The sequence below is a fragment of the Ambystoma mexicanum genome, chromosome 1q (assembly GCF_040938575.1).
Source record: "Ambystoma mexicanum isolate Mex_15411 chromosome 1q, UKY_AmexF1_1, whole genome shotgun sequence".
In the NCBI taxonomy this organism is placed as follows: domain Eukaryota; kingdom Metazoa; phylum Chordata; class Amphibia; order Caudata; family Ambystomatidae; genus Ambystoma; species Ambystoma mexicanum.
This window is the reverse complement of record NC_090922.1, coordinates 1,496,259,637-1,496,281,800: the sequence shown is the minus strand read 5'-3', so window position 1 is coordinate 1,496,281,800 and position 22,164 is coordinate 1,496,259,637.

Sequence of the window (22,164 nt, the reverse complement as noted above, 5' to 3'; positions counted from 1 at the left end):
TCTATTTCTGAAAATCAACCTTCCTTCCAGTCTAAAGTGGTACTCCACGCTGGAAGGAAACACTCTGAAATTCTATACTAATCCACAATCAGAAACTCCCACTCCTATAGTCCAGAAAGATGTGAAATCAGCTCAGAGCCTGGCTGATATTCAGCAAATTGGAGAGCAGTTGTTCATCCCTGTCCAGTTAAATGATGGGAAGGACTCTGTTCTCGCCCGAGTGTGTGTGAACAACGGTAAGAGCTTCATCAGCGAAGCCATGTTCCGCCAACTCCCAAAAGATCCAGCCATTCCCACATTCAAACTGATAGACAAATGGGAAATGGACCTGGAAGCACCTAATTCCAAACATCTCCTGCCAAGCAGGTGTATGCTCAAAATCTCCATTGGCAACAAGAGCATAGTCCATAATTGTTGGGTCGTGCGAGACGTCACTGCCGCCTTTTACTTAGGCAGTGACATTCTCAATCGCTTTGCCATTAGTTTGGACCTAATAAACTTCAAAGCTTGGTCCCGATTAGCGGATAATCCCATGGGCTTTGATGATCCAGAAAAAGCATTTAGGTCAGCTCAATTGCTACCTTATGCCATTGAAATTCAGGTTAAAGAGGAAGTCACCATCCCAGAAAGGACCCGACAATTCTCCCTGGAAGTGAAAGTTAAAAGGGGACAAGAGTTGAAAAACCCTGATGCTTACATACATCTAAACGCTTCTCTCCAACAGCAAGGGTTGGGGGTAAACCCAACACCATTAGTCAACATAGAACATGACACCATTCCAATAGAGGTGGATAACAGCGACTTGAAGAGTATTACTCTAGCCGCAGGCACCATTATTGGAATGGCGGTTGATGACCGACATTTTTCCATAGACTTAGGTAATGAACTGTTAGGGCCAATCCCCAAGGACTGCTTTGACAGTGACAGTGATGACAATACAACACCAGACAGGATTTTTACCCGGCATGGGGGGAACTTCCTGGTGTACACTTCTTGCCCTTATGGTAAGGAAGATGTGACTTGTGACTTCAGGAGTGATGAGGTGATTTTTCAGGTCCATGAGGGCTGCCTTTCCCACCTGAAGCCTCCGGTCCAAATCAGCACTCTGACCAGGGACCTCTCCACCCAGCTGGAGGAGGCCGCTGAAATAGCCAAACCAGAAGTCTTTCCAGGCTTCAGGCAGATGGTGGAAGAGAGAGTCAACCTAGCTGATGCCTGTGTGACTCTGGAACAAAAGCAAAAGTTGAAACAAGTTTTCTTGGATTTCCAAGATCTCTTTGCGGTAGACTCATATGACTGTGGCCGCACCGACATCCACACAACAACAATCCCCACGGACCCTGGCATGACTCCTGTGTTTGTGAAGCAATATCGCTTGCCTTTCGCATCAATGGAGTCCCTTACTGAAATAATTAAGAACCTTGAGTCCCGGGGAATAATCCGTCCAGTCCACAGCACCTTCAATAATCCGGTGCTGGGAATATTGAAGCCAAACGGCCAGTGGAGACTCTGCGCCGACCTCAGGGAGCTCAACAAACGGGTCCATACTTCCCGATGGCCTCTGCCCTACATTGACCAAGGGCTGGCCCAGTTCCAGGGGTCACAGGTATTCACTGCAATAGACCTGACCAATGGATACTGGACCGTGCCTGTCAGCAGGGAGGACCAATACAAACTGGCTTTTACCTTTGGGGGCAAGCAGTACACATGGACCCGGACTCCCTTCGGATACCTTAACTCCGGTAATGAGTTCAATATTTTCCTACATAAGGCCATGCCCGACCTGGGTGCGAGGGGTAACCTGGCTTATGTAGATGATGTCCTCATCAAAAGTTCATCTGTGGAGGAACACATAGCGGAGATCCGTTATGTTCTGACCCAGTTGAGGGCCGCCGGAGCAAAACTTTCCTTTCAGAAAGCACAGTGGTGTAGAACCCGTGTTAATTTCTTGGGGCATGAGATTACTCCTCAGGGCCTCTGTCCCCAGGAAAAGAAAGTGGAAGCACTTCAGAAACTGAAAGACCCCACAACTCTGCGGGAACTAAGGAGCCTCCTTGGACTGACCAATTACAGCAGAAAGTTCATTGAGGGCTACGCAGAGATCACCAGACCCCTGATTCATCTGCTGAAGGGGGGGGGTCAAGTGGGAATGGGGTCCAGAACAAGCCGAGGCAGTAAGACAACTCAAGAGAAGCCTCTCACAAGCGCCTTGCCTAGCTTACCCTGTCAGAAACAAGGAGTTCTTCCTGGAGACAGGGTTCTCTAATACGTGCTTGACGGCAGTATTATACCAAAAGCATGACAAGGTCAATAAAGTAATCTCCTATGCGAGCAAAACTTTATCCTCTGTGGAGGAAAAATTCAACGATTGTGAGAAGGCACTCCTGGCAACGGTGTGGGCATTGAAGAATTACCGCCCGTTTATCCAGGGGGAACACATCATAGTGGAGACTCCACACCAGCCTCTGCAATATCTCCAAAGTGACAGAATCCGGGCCGGAAATGTGAGTAATTCCCGAATTACTTCCTGGATTCTGTCAATGCAAGGCTTTCCTGTGGAGGTCAGATATGGCCAAAACAAGAAGAGTCCCCTCGCGCAAGGTCTGGCTGACTTGCATGATTGTGCCAGAGAAAACTGTCTCGAGGACGAAAGTCTAAAAATAAAGGACAACATGGAGGCATACCTTAATTCCCCACACAAAGTCTTTGAAGAGGACAAGTGTGAGGGAATGCCCACTGTCTATGTGGATGGATGCTCTTACCATGTTGACAACGGCGGGGAGAAAGAACTGGTGGCTGGCGTAGGGAATGCATGGGTGAATGAGTCCCCAGAACCCTCCGCTGGATACAAAATTGGTCCCCGAAGTAGTTAGGTGGCAGAATTGATGGCTGTGCATCAGGCCATCCTCACTGCTGTCCAGCATCAACTCCACGAACTGGTCATAATCACAGATTCGGATTATGTACGGAACGGGTTCGTGGAGCACCTGGTTAATTGGAAAACCAGAGGCATGTTATGTGCTAACAACAAACCCTTGAAACATGGGAAGTTGATCCAAAACATTGATGATCTGGTCACCTCGAATGAGATGACCATCTATTGGAAAAAGATCAAGGGTCATTCCAAAGTAGAGGGACCAGACAAAACTGGAAATGACTTAGCTGATCAGCTGGCCAAAACCGGGGCCATCCAAGGGGATCTAATTGAGATTGAGTCCCTGTTGGGGGAAATCCAGGTCACTGCTATCACTAGGTCCCAGACAAATGCTCACAACGACCTTTCAATTGCACAATGGAGTAAGGAGACCCCTGATGCTGATTTGATTACCGCTCAGAAGGGGGATCCAATTATTGGTAAGTTTTACCAGCACCTTGAGGACCCTGAGAACTTTCCCCTGACGGATACCGATTACATTGGGAAAGAGGACCTAAGGGTGTTGATGAAATGTCCAAAAATGTTCCGGATCCAAGACGGTTTGTTGGTAAGGAAATCCAAAGCTGGCCATGACCAGTGGGTGGTTCCTACCTCATTTCGAAGCCTGATGTTAAGTCACGCCCATGATGCGGCCACCGCCGGTCATAGGGGGTTTCACACAACATTGGAAATCTTAAGAGAGGTTGCATACTGGCCACACATGGGGCAGGACCTCAACCAATATTTGAAGGGTTGTCTTGTGTGTGCACAATTTCAGCCAACATCCCTCACGCACCGTGCGCCTCTCCAAAAGAGGGGGATGACACTGCCATGGTCAGATTTACAAATCGACTTTGTAGGCTCTGTGATTCGCTCTGCTAGGGGCAATAAGTACATGTTGACTGTGACATGCTTGTTTACCAAGTGGGTGGAATGTCTCCCAGCCCCAAATTGCAAGGCAGAAACTGCAGCTGCCCTGATGATTAACCACATCTTTTCCCGTTTTGGTCTACCTCAAAGGATTGAGTCAGACAGGGGTAGCCACTTCACCAGTGAAGTAATGACAAAGATGTGGGAAATACTGGGTGTCAAAAGGAAGTTACACATTGCTTACCGGCCAGCTTCTTCTGGAGCAGTAGAGAGATATAACCGGACAATTGTGAGCATATTAAAGAAGTTTGTGGCAGATTCTGGGCCAAGTTGGGATATCCGATTACCTCTGGTCCTAATGGCCATCAGATCTACCCCTTCATCTGCAACCAAAATGTCACCATTTGAGTTGATGACTGGACGCAAGATGGTGCTTCCTCAGCATTTGCTCTACAGGACCCAAGAGCAGACACTGATAAATGCCTCCACAACTCACGAGTATGTGGAGAATTTAAGGAAACACCTCCAATATGCTTTTTCTTACGCTCAGCGGAATCTAGAAAGATCGGCTGATAGCATGAAGACCCATTATGACCTGAAAACTTCCAGGAAGGAATATCAGGTGGGGGACCGGGTCTATCTATACAACTTCCAAAGAAACCAGGCAAAACAGCGCAAATTTTTGCCTACATGGAAGGGACCCTTTGAGATCATCGACAAGATCTCCCCTGTGGCCTACAAAATCCACATCCCCAAAGGCGGTTTGGCAGGGGGGGAAGACAAGTGGGTCCACATTAACCAGTTGAAGTGTTGCCATCCCAGGCACACTCTGCAACAACTGGAGGAATCCTCTGGAATCCTAGAGGATACTGTCTCAGACTAATTCAGTTCCAACCATAAAACATACCACATCTAGTCTCTAAAATATTGTGATTTGTATGAAACTGTCTCTTAGTTATACAGTTTTTTTTCAAAATAAGGATGTAATGTTTCGTTATGATGAAATGCATATGCTGCCCCACTATATCAATGGTGAGGGAAAAATGTCTATGGATAGGTATTGCCGCTCTTCCTTTGTCGTCCTAGGAGAAAGAAAACCTAGAAACGGGCCAAGGAGGACGATCCGGAGACCGGGAGCAGAGACGCAATGGGCCCGGGGTACCGCCCAATATTCCCATCAGGACCGGCGAGGAGAACCGATCGATCAGTACCGGATGGAGGAAAAGATGCTGAACTGTGCCATCTACCGGAAGAAGATGAGAACTACATCCAAGATCTTGCGGGTCCCACCAGTGAAGGATCAGAGGGCCAATGCAAGAAGGGGGGCTTGTGGAATGTATTTACCCATGCATTCGAGCCCTACCTCAAAACTGTGCAGTACTGACATGAAAACATCATGATGGCCAGAGCTTCCCAGAAAATGCACAGGGAAATGCATGAAGAATAGGCTGCCACTCATTTTTGGCACAGAAGGAAACTGCCTAAAACCACCATTGGACTACCCACACAGTAGTCTGAAACCATTGGGAGTGGCAATGCTGATTGCCAAAAGCAAACCCATAACTGTTGGGAATTCATTTCTTAAATCCCAAAAAGGGGTGCAGTACCAGTACTCACCACTATCAGAAAGCCGGCGTTTTAAAACCACCAGATTTTACTTTTTGTAGAAAACTGAATAAATGAACCCAAAACATGCCAAAGAAAGACTTACTGAGAGGTGGATCCAATGTAAAGTTATATTCTGAAGTGACTTGAAGGTTTATAACAAGACTGGCTGAGCTGTGGATTTCAGCAGTTTAAGTAAATTTGGACTGAAAGACACTAAAAAAATCTAAATGTTTAAATTGACTGAGTGACCTACTTTTGAGTGTCACATAGGTTGCAATTGTTTAAATGTCATAGTTTTAAACTTAGAATCAGCATTCTAGCTGCATATGTGAAATTGTTAGTTTATTTGAATGCAGAAACTGGGGAACAGAAATGACATGTAGCTAAAAACTGGCTTAAAGAGATTCCAATTTGCCTGGCAACTACCCCCATCAGGAGTGAAACTTGAGTCACAGCTGTGTTCCCAGGCCTAGCTGCCCTTTTGCTGCTCAGACCAAAAGGGATATGACACTTCCCTGATTGAATTACCTGGGCTCTGCAGGAAATTGAACAAAGCCCTGTCTTGACTCAGGCAAATGTTTTATGGCGGGAGTCGTAAATGGAGATTTCTCCTGGAAGCACAGGGGAGGGGCACTGCCTGTGAGAGCAAGCTGACTTGGCAGAACTGGAAAAACCAGAAATTCAACCTTGTGCTGGAGGAAAACCACACCCCTTTGGGGCCAGAACATAACTCTAAAAAGATGAATAACTCATAGTACGGACTTGTGAAAATTATTTAAATGATACCATAATTCTTGTGATTTTTCTGCCCACATTTTAAGAGGTTTTTCGAACCGGTGGCATGTTCAGGGGGGTTTTAGCGGAAAAGAGGATATTACTCAAAATGTGTGCATGTGAAAAATCTGACACTTCATCAATTAATGTCCATACTCCTTGCGCACATGTGTGTAAATTTGGGGTAATGTCCGGAATTGCAAACCAGTTAAAAAGTGCAAAATATTGCCATTTCTGAATGCAAGCTCCCAGGAAGAGCAGAGTTTAACAGCGGATACCTCCTGTGATATGTGAGGGGTGCATATGATTTTAAAACAATATGTACCTCTGCAAATATGTATTTGGTTCAAATCTAGATTTGTGTGCAAGTTGACAGGAGGAGTGGACTTTCTGCAGGCTGTAAAATGACATCACTTTGACACAACTTAGCTCCCCCAATCAGGGGAGAAATGAAAGCTTGGCCAATGACAAGTGGAGAGGGGCTGGCTAGTGATGCTGCTCACACACACCCATTTTCAAAACACATAAAAGCAGAGAGACAGGACAGATAGGGACTTTCAAATCCATTTGCAGCTGGAAGCTCTGCCGGGAAAATCCATACTTTACCTCCATCAATCTCCAGAGAAAGCTGTGCAGAAAGATCCAGACTTTAAATCCCTCAATCTTCAGAATCCAGAGAGAGAGCAGACCCAGATCACTGTGAAGTGCAGAGACCAGAGTCCCGTCTAAAACCTGACCAGATCCATGGCGAGGCCCATTTCACTCAAGAATATAGTGTGAGTACCTAGAAAACTGTGCAGAACCAATCTCCTAGTTAAAATAATATAATTCAATCTAGTTTAATCTAAGTAGAACTGTCTCCTAACTGTCACCTGTCATTTGCAAAGCTGTCACCTGTCATTTTCTAGTTGCAAGCTGCACTTGTCTTTTTGAACTTTAAAATTTCAAATCTGAAAAACAACCTTTATTTAATCTCTCATATCTCCGTGACCGTTTATGCTAGAGACTTGCAGTAACTTTCATCTGGAAGCTGAGATCCTAGGCTTTCATAGGACCCCAAAACGATATTGATAGCCCTTGTAGTTCTTCTGTAATCGCGCCAGACGCATTCGCGAATTTTGCCGCGATTTGAAAATTTCTCCACTTGCAAAAAGATAGCTGCTTTTGTTTTCCTCTGAAAAAAATCGTTTGCCTCATAAAAACTATCCCTGCATCATTGCTAGTGTGAGCCTGGACTAATATTAACTAGATACCACTCACCCTGAACTCCTAGAGGGAATTAAAAGCATTTTAGCATATTTTTTCTACATTGCCAGCACATTTAAAAGCATTTGGGCCTGTGTTTTCAACCTCTGTAGTCTAAGGTGCTGAGGTGAACTGAATCACATTTGATTGCATTTCTGAGAACTGTGTGCTTCCCTCCATTTCCTTGCATTGCATAAAAGGGGGGGGTGAATTGTCCAAGAAAGTGATTACATTGTCTTTTGCTGAAATCCTATCAAGTTATTTTCTGTATTGCATTTTCATTCCACATTGCATCCATTTGAAACCATAAAAATATTGTTGCTATCTTATCCATCCTATAACCAATCATCATTGATTATAAAGAAACCATAGAAGTATTGTTGCTATCTTATCCATTTCATGTCAACTCCTTAGTGATTATCAAGAAGTGTGCTAGTGCCAGATTCTCCGTTGTTAATCTTTATCATACCAGATTAAGTGTGATATCCAATTATTAATTTATTATAAAGCGTGATATAATATATATTGTTTAAGTTATCAAATAAACCTTTAAACTTGCAAAACAGAACTACTTCTTGGCTCAGTGGGGTCAGGAGGATTCCAAGAGAGGGGTGTAATATAGGGGTAGTCATCCAGAACGCATTAACTGGACATAAAGTATATCAATAAGGGTTTTCATTCAGTATTATAGACTAGGCGTTGACTTAGCTGTAGTGTTGAATTGAATCCTCTTACATGACAGAGTGTTTGGTGGTTGACCAAGTCGAAAGCTGCTGACAGGTCAAGCAGTAAGAGGAGTGCCAGGTTGCCATTGTCTTTCATGATTTGGATCTGGGTCGTGAGATCTATTAAAGCAGTTTCCGTACCGTGTCTAGGTCGGAAACCTGATTGCCTAAGTCCTAAGAGATTGTTTGATTCTAAGTAGGCCTGTATTTGTAAGTAGGCTGCTCTGTCCAGTATTTTTAATAAGAAAGGTTCAGTCGTTATCGGCCTATAGTTAGACGGGTTGGCTGGGTCAAGTGTAGGTTTTTTGAGGAGTGGGATGACCCACGCGTCTTTTAGGTTATCAGGTACTACTCCAGATTTGAAGGAGGCATTGATGAGGTTGGTGATGAATGGTGGTAGATCGTGCGCAGCGGCTTTGATGGTCGGGGCAGGGCAGGCATCACCTTGGCAATTTGAGGGTTTGAGTTTCCTGATGAAGTTTTCTACTTCCCAAGTTGAGAGGGGTGAGAAGCTGAAAGGTTTGCAGGTTGACTTAAAGGTAGGTGATTTGTTAGGTAATTGTTTGTAGTCCGGGTCAGCTAGTAGTAGGGATTTTTTTGCATTGATTTTAGATTGTAGGCGGGCTATTTTATCTAATAAGGCCTTCTGAATATTACTACCCCATAGTGCGTCAGTAACACATTTGTCTATAAATTCACTTTGTCCTTTAGCTCTGGTTGTGCACAGTGCCTCTATAGCCTCGATGCTGGAAGTTATTGCGTTTAGCTTTGATGTCAGTTTCACAGTGGGATTCAGCAGTGAAGCGCTTGGGGACGAGTAGGAAGACTCTTCTCCATCACTGTCTGTGTTGCAGGAAAAGGAATATGACAGTTGCGTGGGAGAGACCATTTTAGTGAAGTCGGGTGTGGTGGAAAAGATTTTTCCTATAAGGATGTCAAGTCCCTGGGGGTCTATGTACATTTTGCAAGGAATTGCATGTAAGACCAATACACATCTTCAGCAGCGAAGTGTTGTTGCCAGTTACTGGGGAAGAGTTTGTGGATATGGAGTTAGAGGAGAAGAGGCGACCACTGGGGTATTCGGAGCCGGTGGCACATGTTATAGGAAGTTAGTGATTACAGGTTGAGAGCCTGTCGCCCCTGGCACTTTCTTCTTTTAACAATCTTTGGTGTTTATGCTTTAGCTGTTGCAGACTGGCCAATAGACTGGGCGCTGAGTACAATTAGGGAATGAGCAGAGTAAGGGCGGAGACCCCGATCTGCAACCATCGTGGTCTAAAATGCTACCTCTGATGCATAGAACAGAAGAGCGTCCCACTGGAGCTAATACTCAGGGTGATTCTACAGCACCAGTAGTTCCAGTGTTTACTTAACAGGAAGAGCCCAATCCACAAGGTTCCACCTACAATAGCTTTCACTGTAGAAATACTGGAAAGCAGCCCTCTCACACAGCAGACCAATCACAAGCCCTCTCGCTCCACACTTCGCATGAATAATGGGTATTTGAAGAACACTTGAGCCTGTAGATGGAATCCCATTATGTGTGGGTGTTGGGCTATCAGTGTCACTGTCGGGTCTATGTCTAGCATTATTACTGCATCCTAAAGCATGCCTACAACTTCAAAACGTGCTGGGAACATTGTCTGAATGCGCTGGATTGTCTATTTCTCCAACATTATGATGTTTGCTTCACATTCTGTCACCGAGAGTCTTGCCACCACCTCCAATTGATCAAAGTGAATGTCAGTGAGTGCTAAGGCCCTTGCCATGCAGTAGAGTAGCAGGCACCAGCCAGTGGCCGGGCTCTCTGTGACATGTATGTATTGTTGCCGGAACTATATGACCCGCATGATGCAGGTCACATCTGAATTGTCCTATTGACGGGAGGGTGTGAGTAGCGCCCCATTGAAAAACCTTCACCTGCTTATAAAGGCTGCAGATCAACTGATAGCGGTTTTCATTCATCACGTTGATGGTGGCCCCCGTATCTACAATGAACTGATGGTCCAGGTTCCCGATCTGGATGGTAACTCTCTGGGCCGCGCCATCGTCCACGTCTGCACTGTTTAGGTGTACATATTCTCGACTATATCGGTCGACCAGGGCGTAGTCCTCCCGAGCGTACGGTTCTTCTTCTTGCTTTTCATGGGGATTCCCGTATAGGTCATATGGATTCTCATATGGGTCTCTTGCACAGCCGGAGCCGTATGTTTCCTGGTGGCATACCTGTGGCTCTGTGGTGTTCTGCAGGTGATCATGCCCCATCTGGTACTGCACCGCCACCTGCAGAGTGAGGTGTTCCATTGCTCAGACAAACCTCGGCTGGGGTGGGTTGTTTGGCATGGGTCATCCTGGGGGTGATTGCTGAAAGGTTTTTCGGGGACCATGATGTTGACTCCTCGGGTCTATTCTTGTCATCCCGTTGGCCCTCATTTTAGGGGATATCTGCAGTTGCGGAGGCTTGGGGTCTTCTCCCTGCACATTACCTGGTAATGATCATCCTGGCCGCACTGCATGCACATTTGCCCTAAGGCCTGGGCACTGACCCCGGTGGGGAAACTTGAATCCACATGTGCGGCACTGTTTGTCCCCTTGGTATGTTTGGTCTGTGTTTCCTTGGCCTGCTCTTCTAGGACCACTTTGGTTTCTGAACCCTCTTGTTGACATGGATTGTATTGAGGCTACAGTGTCTGTTTTCTTGGTTGTTTTTCATGTCAGCCGCCTAAATATCCACTCTTTCGTAGACCCTGGCTAGGTCCATGTATTAACAACATTTTTTTTAATAGGTGTTTCCTCAAGATTGATGCATTACATCCCCCAATGACTCTCAGATGGCCTCTTCCTCTGTAAAGTTTGCAGAGCCACAGCGTGTGATTTTCTTTTGGAGTCGAAGCACACATTCTCCTACGGTCTTGTGGGTGAGTTGGGTACAATGATGAAAGCAGTACCTTTCATAATCTCTATTAGGTTGCACCACCAGTCTTTTGTGCACGGCCTGCGTCAGCATTGCATATGGCGCTCGCTTCTGCAGTGGAATCGTCTTGATGATGCCTTTGATTTCTTTCCCGGCCAAGATGGTGAATATATCTGCTATGTTGGGTGATCCATGATCACCTACTGCTTTAATGAAGACGTCAAACTCCTCCATCCACTCTTCCCTTCTTTGGCCTGGATCGTGCTGCGGTTGTAGAGAGAATGGACAGGCCCTTCTTGGGAATGCCGCTCTGGAAGATATGCTTGCTAGGTTTACTGGGTTGTCAGCCTGCACTACTGGCCCTATTGCACTTTCTGGTCTGGGGGCGCTTGCACGTGGTCCACCATTATATCACTCAGGGTGTCTTGCCTGTTATTCAGCACTTTGACAGGCTGGTCGTCCTCTTCTGTGACTGGCCTTCTGCGTCTTCGTGGTGAGGGCTACTTCTCCCATCTCTCCCACAGTGTTTCTGTGCCAGGGCACTGTCCTGCTACCTGTTGGGCGTGTGGCATGCACGTTGCACGCTACGTGCCCTTTCTGGCCCACAACGTGGTGTGTAGGCGCCTTGGTGCTCCCTCTTTGCTGCAGTGTGGTTCTGTCCTTATCTGGGGTAACTGCACCTCCCTTTGGATGCAGTATTGTTTCTGGGCTTCTGTCTGCATTACCTAAGGTGTTGTGTGGTTGTGTCCCTCTATCTTTCCCTAAGCTGGGATGTCTTCTCTTTCCTGTGCCTTTCCGCAGCCTTCTTGCAGTGACTGCAGGCACCGTCCTCGTGCCCCTCGCTAGCAACGATCTGCTGTGTTCTTTTTTTGGCTACCCTTGTTGTCACGGGATGCCTGTGTTGTTGTGTGCACCGACATGGTCCTTGTTGCTGGGAGAGGGCCACCATAGTGCCTCCACTCAACCCTGTACCTTTTGTGGCCACCTTTCAGCTCAGGGCCAGTCACCCCATGCCCGGCTCCTTTCTGTGGTGGTGCTGATGCTTTTCCCTCGATGCTGCCTGCCTCCTCTCGCTGATGGCCGCCGGGCCTCCTCCCCAGTGCCATGTGGCTATCAGATCCACCACAGGGCATGGACTGCCTCATTGCCAGTTGTTTTGGGGCTTATTGAATAGGCCCCTCATATGTCACACGGAGACCACAGATAGTTCAACCTTCTTTATTGTCCTACGTACATTAACTAACTTTCTCCGCCAACCTCCTCCCCTTCCTCACCCCTCCCTTGTGTCCTCCCAACCCAAATGTCGTATCTCTTAAACGGGCCATTGGCCATTTGTGCTCAAAACATGCTGTAGGCCTTTTCATAGTGACTTTTGCAGCTTGTATTTTCGTGCATGCTTAGGGCACTGGGCATACTCTCCAATGTTGCTGTATTCTCCCACATTCCCATGCTCCCTTAAAGAGTGACTTGGTTGCCAAGAAGACACTTTTTCAAAAGACACAAGTTGCTTTCAAATCTCCTGCATAGGTTCGCACTTGCTAAATACATGTGCTAGGATGTTTAGTTAAGGTTTAAATATGGAGTGAATATGTACTGGTGTGTCCAGATGTCGGTTTCAGAATCAGTTTTGAAAAGTGCACTGACCAATAAGGTCTCACAGTGCCATTATCAAGGGTACAAATAAACAAAAAACCTCTGTGCATGGAGGCAACATACACATGGGGGACACTCCATCTACACCACCGGAGGGTTCTGAGATGCACTAATGCCATCAGGAACACAAAAACGATCATTAGCCTTGACAAGAGAATTAGTGACATCTTGGCAAATGTGCCATATATGACGTATTGGCCAAGCAGCCACTATTTCAGAAAGCTGCATTGGTTGTAAAATCTCCTTCATGAGTTCACAGATGCTACATATATTTAAGCAATAAGCCGCGATGGCTGGGGGCATTACCATGACAGGTATGGGCCCAGGGCTGAGTTACAGGCCCGAGCGGAGACCACTCTTGGGGCTACAAAGTTCAGATGTGATGGTATCTGAAAAAATGCAACCCCAATATTGTTTTTCAAATAACGTTGGGTTCAAAGAAACAGCAGTTTCCTTAAACATAAAACAGACCTTTTTTTGGGAGCCCCAGTTTAGGCTTTTTGGATGTCACTTTTTTTTCTGAGTGATGTTTGGGCATCACATGTGCCGCTTTCCTTTAATGGCCTTATGATACAAAACATATTTCTTGTGTGGTAATCTCGTAGAAACAAAAACACTCTAACCTTGATAGGAAAGTTAGTGATATTTTAGCAAATGTGGCACGAGTGAGCCGTTTACAATGAATACACTTTTTTCAAACAACACACGTTGCTTTTCAAATCTCCTGCATAGGTTCACACTTGCTAAATACATGTGCTAGGACGTTTAGTTAAGGATTACATTTGGTCACTTAATGTGTACTGGTGTGGCCAGGCGTCGGGTTCAGAATTGTTTTCCTTTTCTTTGTGTTGCTTTTAAATGTCTTCTTGGGCGTGCCCCTACTTACCTTTGTTCTCCTGTATCTTATGGGCCTCATTACGAATCAGGCGTTAAGGGGTTAATGGCGCCGTAAACGGCACCGACCCTTAACGCCTGATTCCGAGGTCCCTTTGCGCCATGGTGAGTTTAACGCCTGCTTTTTGCAGGCGTTAAAATCCATGGCGCTAAGGGACCATGGTGCTAATTACGCCACCGTAATTTACGGTGGCGTAAATAGTGCCTTCCCCACTCCCATCATGCCCTATGGGGCAAAAATGGGAATGGGGAAGGGTAAAATGGGAAATGGGGATTTACCGCCCCACTCACCTTGGAATGGGGCGGTAAATCCGCCATCCACCATGGTGTAAACATAGTTTACACCATGGTGGTAAGGGTACGACCCAGGCGGTAACTTACCGCCTGGGTCGTAATGAAGCCCTATGTCCCCTCTCGTTCCATTCGCTCCCAGTTTCTTCTACCTGTCCAATCCCGTGTCCCCTCCCATTGACTTCTCCATTGTACTCTTTTGAAGGCTTTGCAACTGCACATCAGATCTAGTGATTTATTTAATTTGTATGTATTTATTTATATGCGTTTATACTCAAAGTGTTACGAGGCGCAACAAGACAAGGGGGGGAACAAGGAGGACAAAACAAACGTTTCTACTAGGCCTTGTGACATTCGTAACGTGCAAGCGCAGTAACGAGAAGTGCTGGCGAGAGGGGATGGAGGGGGTGCCGCTCAGGGCGGAAGGGCCTGTGTGGAAAGCGAGTGCCAGGTGAGGCCAGGTGGACAGAGCCAGGAGAAGCAGAGAGTGCAGGGGAAGGAAGGTCCATGAGCTGGTGTAGGCCCAGCCAAGCTAGTGCGAGGGGAGGGGCTCAGAGGTCAAGTGCAGAATGGGGGGAACTGCATATTCGACCACGTCACCCCCAACCCCCGTGATCTTCACTGGCTCCACCTCCCCGCAAGGATTCTCTTCAAAACTGTGTGCATCACATACTAAGTGGTCTCCAACGGAACCCCATCTTACTCGGCAGCCAAAGTCTGTATCACAGGAGGTTCCTGCACCTCCCGCAGCTCAAACATCAAAAGGTTAGAATCCACACTTACCCATAAGCAGTCCTTTTCCTGCTATGTCCCACCCCTCTGGAACACACACCCCCCTGGAAGCTCGTACTCCCCCTTCCATCATGCAGTTCCACAAAATCCTGTAGACAAGGCTCTTTCACTGCTTCCTCCCCCAGGTCTAAATCCCCGACAATCCCCCACAGTACTGTATTACTGTGTAAAGCGCTCGCGTGATGCTTGATGCAAGCCTCTGGCTTTTCTTGAACTCTGTAAAGCGCTCTGCTTCCTATGGGCCAGGCTTGCACTAGTACTGTATTACTGTGTAAAGCGCTAGCGTGATGCTTGATGCAAGCCTCTGGCTTTTCTTGAACTCTGTAAAGCGCTCTGCTTCCTATGGGCCAGGCTTGCACTAGTACTGTATTACTGTGTAAAGCGCTCGCGTGATGCTTGATGGAAGCCTCTGGCTTTTCTTGAACTCTGTAAAGCGCTCTGCTTCCTATGGGCCAGGCTTGCACTAGTACTGTATTACTGTGTAAAGCGCTCGCGTGATGCTTGATGCAAGCCTCTGGCTTTTCTTGAACTCTGTAAAGCGCTCTGCTTCCTATGGGCCAGGCTTGCACTAGTACTGTATTACTGTGTAAAGCGCTAGCGTGATGCTTGATGCAAGCCTCTGGCTTTTCTTGAACTCTGTAAAGCGCTCTGCTTCCTATGGGCCAGGCTTGCACTAGTACTGTATTACTGTGTAAAGCGCTCGCGTGATGCTTGATGCAAGCCTCTGGCTTTTCTTGAACTCTGTAAAGCGCTCTGCTTCCTATGGGCCAGGCTTGCACTAGTACTGTATTACTGTGTAAAGCGCTCGCGTGATGCTTGATGCAAGCCTCTGGCTTTTCTTGAACTCTGTAAAGCGCTCTGCTTCCTATGGGCCAGGCTTGCACTAGTACTGTATTACTGTGTAAAGCGCTAGCTTGATGCTTGATGCAAGCCTCTGGCTTTTCTTGAACTCTGTAAAGCGCTCTGCTTCCTATGGGCCAGGCTTGCACTAGTACTGTATTACTGTGTAAAGCGCTAGCGTGATGCTTGATGCAAGCCTCTGGCTTTTCTTGAACTCTGTAAAGCGCTCTGCTTCCTATGGGCCAGGCTTGCACTAGTACTGTATTACTGTGTAAAGCGCTAGCATGATGCTTGATGCAAGCCTCTGGCTTTTCTTGAACTCTGTAAAGCGCTCTGCTTCCTATGGGCCAGGCTTGCACTATAAACAATAAAACTAAAATAAACCTGTGACCCCCTACCTTAGGTCTTGAGGAAACAGTGTAAGAGCAACTTGACACACGTACACAGGGAATGGGGAAGCGAATATTAAAAGGCAGGAACTCTGGTCAGAGTAAATCAAAGTGCATGAACAAATGAACACTGGACTCCAGAAAGAACACATGACACTTGAATAGAAATTTCCCAAATCTTTAGTTACAGGTTTGCACAAAATAGCAGATCAGAAAACATTGCAAAAGACTGGAGGGATGTGTATCTATATACACAGCAGGGGCAGCAAACAGCAAGTGGTTTCCCAGCCATACTTCATAGTGCAGTCTATTTTGCTGCACAAAATGAACACGTGTTTTTTTTTAATTAAATCAGAGTAGCACATAATATTTTCAAACTTTTTCTCTTTTCTTTACTTTTGAACATGTTTTATGACTTGCAAAGTAAGCTTATTTACAGTATATTGTATAATTACAAAAGGGTTATCAAATTCTCAAGTGAAAACTAAACAGCTCCAAACACCAAGGACATGACCTAAAATATCCACAACAGTGACCAGCACAACAGGAAGACAGGAGAGTACAGAAGCTAAATGAAAAAGGGAGGGACCTCTAGATGTAGTTATTGGTACTGAACTTAAACTAGACCAGACACAAATGACAGTGAACACAGCACCACCTATCAACAAGCAGAGGTTACTGCACTAGGGTCAAGCAAAGTTCATAAATCAAAGCATATGTTCTAGATCCCAGGAAGAAAAGCCATTCTCCTGGGATGGTCCTGGGACCACAATGTCTGGAGGAGAACTCAATGGCATATCCTCCTGGAACGATCTCCAGAACCCAGGGATTTGGAATGGATTACCCTCTCTCCAATGAACTCCTATTCCGGAGGGGTGGTCCAGTCAGGACCTAGATGGTTTGACTGGCAATCTGATCTTGGAAATAGTAAAGTTGACTTTGGGGCACTGTTTGAAAGACTGTTCCTTCCCTCTTCGGAGGTGCCCCCGGAAGTAGACATGTGTATCCTGTTCCTTTTCAGCAGGGTATCTGCTGACTTATTCTGCTTGTGAACTTTATGCCCCTTTACTCCTGAACAGTTTCGCTCCTTTATAGGGAAGATGAACCACTGCAGATTTCTTAGATGAATTCTTTCTGGCTGCTGTGGCCGTGTCCATTGACAAAGCAGAAGCTCTTAAGCCCCCACAGGGCAGATTGGACAAGAATTCAGTCTGCAGCTACATCCTTTCCACCACTTCCTTACAGTCTTTTCCTTACCAATTACCTCATTAACAAAAAAAGGGGTTTGCCCTTAATAGTGCCGCTTGGGTTTGCCGCTAATATTGCAGCTTTCGGTGGGGGACTGTGTAACACAAAAAATATAAAGTTTCCAAAATTCTGCTTATAAAAGTATAAATGTTTCCCAATTTTTGAAATTAATTCAATCTACTTTGTGATATCAGTATCATTAGCTATCTGGGGCCTAATGTTACCTTTGTAGTTAAAATAAACTATCAGCCAGAACAGAACAAAATGTGAAAAAATAAATATTTTTAATTATTGTGATTTAATTATCAGTGAAAAATGAAATAAGAAACATTCAAATCTTGAAAAAAATATAAACAGATTATTATACCCAACAAGAAACATTGAAAAAATAATTTGTATAATTCTTGCAGGCTAAATAGTCACAGTTTCAAAATTGCCTGAATAACCAAATTCTCAATTTACTTGAAACAGGTTTACCATGAATTAGTAAACATGTTTGTCTACAACAGGTTTTCCTACGTAAAAAACAACTTAACATTTGATGATTATGAGGTCCGGTGAGGCTATAGTTCTAATTTGTTAAAAGTCCCAAGATGTTTTTTCGTTAACTGATGACCTCAATTACATTTCGGCGTGACAACCTGTTAGGTCAGAATTTCACAAAGTACGTCTTTCTCAGGGGAATTTTTTGAAGGGAAAAGCAATCTCTATGAGGGAGGCAAACATAAAAAGGAAGCTTGTTTAAGAGAGATGTTGTTCTGGCTGTGTTTAACTTCAAAGGTAAATTTTGTCAAAATACAAAAAATAAAAATGACTGTTGACTGAAATTACTGCCAAAATTCTTATCATCCAAGTTTGTAACGTATTGACAAGGGCAGTCTATCCCATAACCGAGACCTGCTGTTTCTGGCTTGTGGGGTTCAATATTTTACAAAAATAAAAAATGTATTGGGAAAGAAAAGGAATTCTTCTCCTTCCTGTTATCTTGAAGTTTCTAAATGTGAGAAAGATAAATAACACATAATAAGCTTATGAGTTGCCTGTTTCATACATATAGAGAGCTGCAAACAAATAACTGTTTAGGATAAAGGTTCTGTTTTTACTGTATATTTCTTTAGACCATGCGTATGAGGATAGTGTTTCAATTCACATCCAGGTAATCGGAGCAGCAATTAAGTTTCGTGTTTCTGTTTTAATTGTAGTTTTCCAAAATCGAAATTAGTTTTTCGGCATCAGCAACCCGCAAAAATCTGAAATAATAATAATAATTCGAGAAGAGAGGTGTTTTAGGATGCATTACCCCTTTAAATAGCAGGCTAATACATTTTCTTTATCGAAAAAGTGCCTCGTAATAGCAGGTGGTGACTTGAAAAAGAGAGGGTGCTAGAATGCGCTGTTGAAGCCGTAATTTTCGTATTTGCTAATTACGAGTACCCTGTCCTAGTTTGTAATTTACAAAGTCGAAGGCAAACAGTGTGATTCCATTATTAGTGACTTACTACGAGAATCATTTAAATAAGTTATGGCCAAACCGTTGGTGCCAGAGCAAACCATGACCCATATCAAGTCACAGAGGAAAGTGACAGAGTGAGAAAGTGACAAAACTTCCTTCACTTGGAATAAAAAACGTAGGGTAAAAAGACTCACCCTTTCGTTTGGAATTCGCAGCAACGTTCATTTGGCTCCGATGTTCCAAGTAGACGGCTGTATACGCCGACTAACTATTACGTTCCCAACAAGTAGTTGTTGCGGGACGTATGCTCACTGTTCATTGGATATAGCGATTGCTTCCGGGACTCACATAGCTGTGTAACTTTGGTTACACAAACGTAGCGTAACACCTTCTGCCCATTTATTGTATGCTAGTTCTGTATACTAGGTCACGTGTCACTGTAACCTAGGTTACATGGACACAACTACGCTTCTAGCGTTAAATCTTACACTAGTTATCTTAGGAAGAAAATAAAATAAAATGAATGTTTTTCATTTTACGCCTGGTTGTGTACATATTATTGTCTGCAGACAAACGAAATTGCCTTGGTCATATTGATAGTGAAACGGAACTCAATACCGCTCACGTTGCGCAATGAATCTTTCACAAATATTTAAAGGGTTCCAGTGTGCACCGTAAAATGCCCTCCCCATTGAGAGGATTTTTGTTTACTCACGGGGCATTATGAAACCGAGGCTTATTGTTTACTCAATGTTTGCTTACCTTTGTTTATTAAAAGAGGTATCTCAAATGGTGATATAAGAAATAAGCAATAAACCCTTCTTTTAAAAAGTGGAATGTTTAAATGAGTGGAATAAATTGCTCATTCAACCCCTTGGTATGCTTACCTTTGTTTATTCAAAGCAGTATCTCAAATGGTGATGTAAGAAATAAGCAATAATCCCTTCTTTTATTCTAAAAGTGGAATGTTTAAATGGATGGAATAAATTCCTCATTCAACCCCTTGGTATGCGTTTCCAGATGATAAATCCAACGTGCTTCTTTCTCCAGTAAGCTTCTCGATATGTTGAACAAGTGTTTTGCTACGTCTAATACCCACCAAAGAATATCATTGGGTGAATGTTTAGCTGTCAAATAATGATTAACAATAGGTGCAGCAGTGGTTTTGCATCTTATGCGAGATCGATGTTCTGCTATTCGAATGTGAACAGCTCTGGCAGTTTGTCCGACGTATCTGAGTCCACAAAGGCACTCGATACAATAGACCACTTGTTTTTTTTTACAATTTGTTAAGGTTAGTAAAGTCCACGATTGATCACCAATTTTGAATTCTTGAATTTTCTTAGTAAAGGCACATGAAGAACATGCACCACAGGGGTAGTGGCCTTTGGCCGATCGTAGCTCCCAAAGGCCAGTTTTAGATGGTGGTTTTTGGTAACTGGAATGTATCAGTTTGTCCCTTATATTGGGGGCTCTTTTCAGAGCAAAGCGACGTGGAGGCTCATCTGGTAGATTACGTTTTACAATATTCCAATGTTTGAGAATAATTTTCTTAATCTTGAAAGTGTCTGATCCTAAGTAAGGACATATGTAATTCTTTTGTTGTCTGATAGTCTGCTTTTAGTAGTTAAAAGGGACTCTCGATCAGTAAACCTGGCCCGTTTACGAGAATGACTGATCAGTTTCTTAGGGAATCCTCTTTCTTTTAGTCTCAAATCCAGTTCATCTGCCTTTTCGTTAAAATCGGAGAGGTTAGTACAATTCCTTCTTACTCATTGATATTGTCCATTGGGTAAGTTGTCTTTCAAATGGCGAGGATGATTGCTGTTGTAATGGAGAAGTGTATTTCTTGCACTCTCCTTTTGATGGAGACAGCATTGTAACTTACCATCCACATGTTTGATTATCAAATCTAGAAAAATGATCTGATGTCTTGAGTATTCCATAGTGAATTGGATATTGCTATCCACCTGATTTAACCATTCCTTAAAGGAAATTAATTCAATTTCTGATCCTTACTAAACAAAGACAATATCATCAATATATTGCTTCCAAGTTCTAATGGATTTGAAGAAGGGATTAGTTTCACAAAGAATATGTTCATCCTCAAATTTGGACATGAACAAAATTGCCAGGCTAGGGGCGAATGCTGTGCCCATAGCAGTTCCTTTCACTTGCAAGAAAAACGTACCATTGAATTCAAAATAATTCTTGCATAATGCAATTTCCAAAAGTTCCAGCAAAAAGTTGACAGGAGCACGTTCTTGTGATCCAGAACTTGTTAAATATTGTTATATGCAATCCAAGGCGTGTACCTGAGGAATGTTTGTATAAAGAGATGTTATATCCATGGTTACCAGTATTTGTTTTTCTGGCTCAAAGTTGAAGTTCTTGAAGACATGGATAGTATTCATAGTGTCTATGAGATATGTGTCTGTTTTGATGATGATTGGTTTAAGAAAGGTATCAATACATTTACATAAGGGTTCCAGTATCGAACCACAACCTGAAACTATGGGTCTTCCCGGTGGATTAAGTGGATTTTTGTAGATCTTAGGTAATGCATACAACGTTGGCGTGCGACCTTGACTAGTAATCAAGAAATCGCTTTCATTTTCTGTAATCCAATTGCGGTCAAAAGCATACTTAACTGTTTCATTAATTTCAGTTTGAATTTCGTTTTTGGGGTCTTTCTTCAATTTCCTATAACTGTACAAAAGGGTTATCAAATGCTTAAGTGAAAACTAAACAGCTCCAAACACCAAGGAAATGACCTAAAATATCCATAACAATGACCAGCACAACAGGAAGACAGGAGAGTACAGAAGCTAAATAAAAAAGGGAGGGACCTCTAGATGTAGTTATTGGTCCTGCACTTAAACTAGACCAGACACAAATGACAGTGAGTACAGCACCACCTATCAACAAGCAGAGGTTACTGCACTAGGATCAAGCAAAGTTCATAAATCAAAGCATATGTTCTAGATCTGAGGAAGAAAAGCCATTCCCCTGGGATGGTCCTGGGACCACAATGTCTGGAGGAGAACTCAATGGCATAACTTCCTGGAAAGATCTCCAGAACCCAGGGATTTGTTTTGGATTACCCTCTCTCCAATGAACTCCTATTCTGGAGGGGTGGACCAGTCAGGACCTAGATGGTTTGACTAGCAATCTGATCTTGGAAATAGTAATGTTGACTTTGGGGCACTGTTTGAAAGACTGTTCCTTCCCTCTTCGGAGGTGCCCCCGGAAGTAGACATGTGTATCCTGTTCCTTTTCAGCAGGGTATCTGCTGACTTATTCTGCTTGTGAACTTTATGCCCCTTTACTCCTGAACAGTTTCGCTCCTTTATAGGGAATATGAACCACTGCAGATTTCTTAGATGAATCCTTTCTGGCTGGTGTGGCCGTGTCCATTGACAAAGCAGAAGCTCTTAAGCCACCACAGGGCAGATTGGACTGGAATTCAGCCTGCAGCTACATCCTTTCCACCACTTCCTTACAGTCTTTGCCTTACCAATTACTTCAACCAGCACCCGGAAGTCATCCAACAG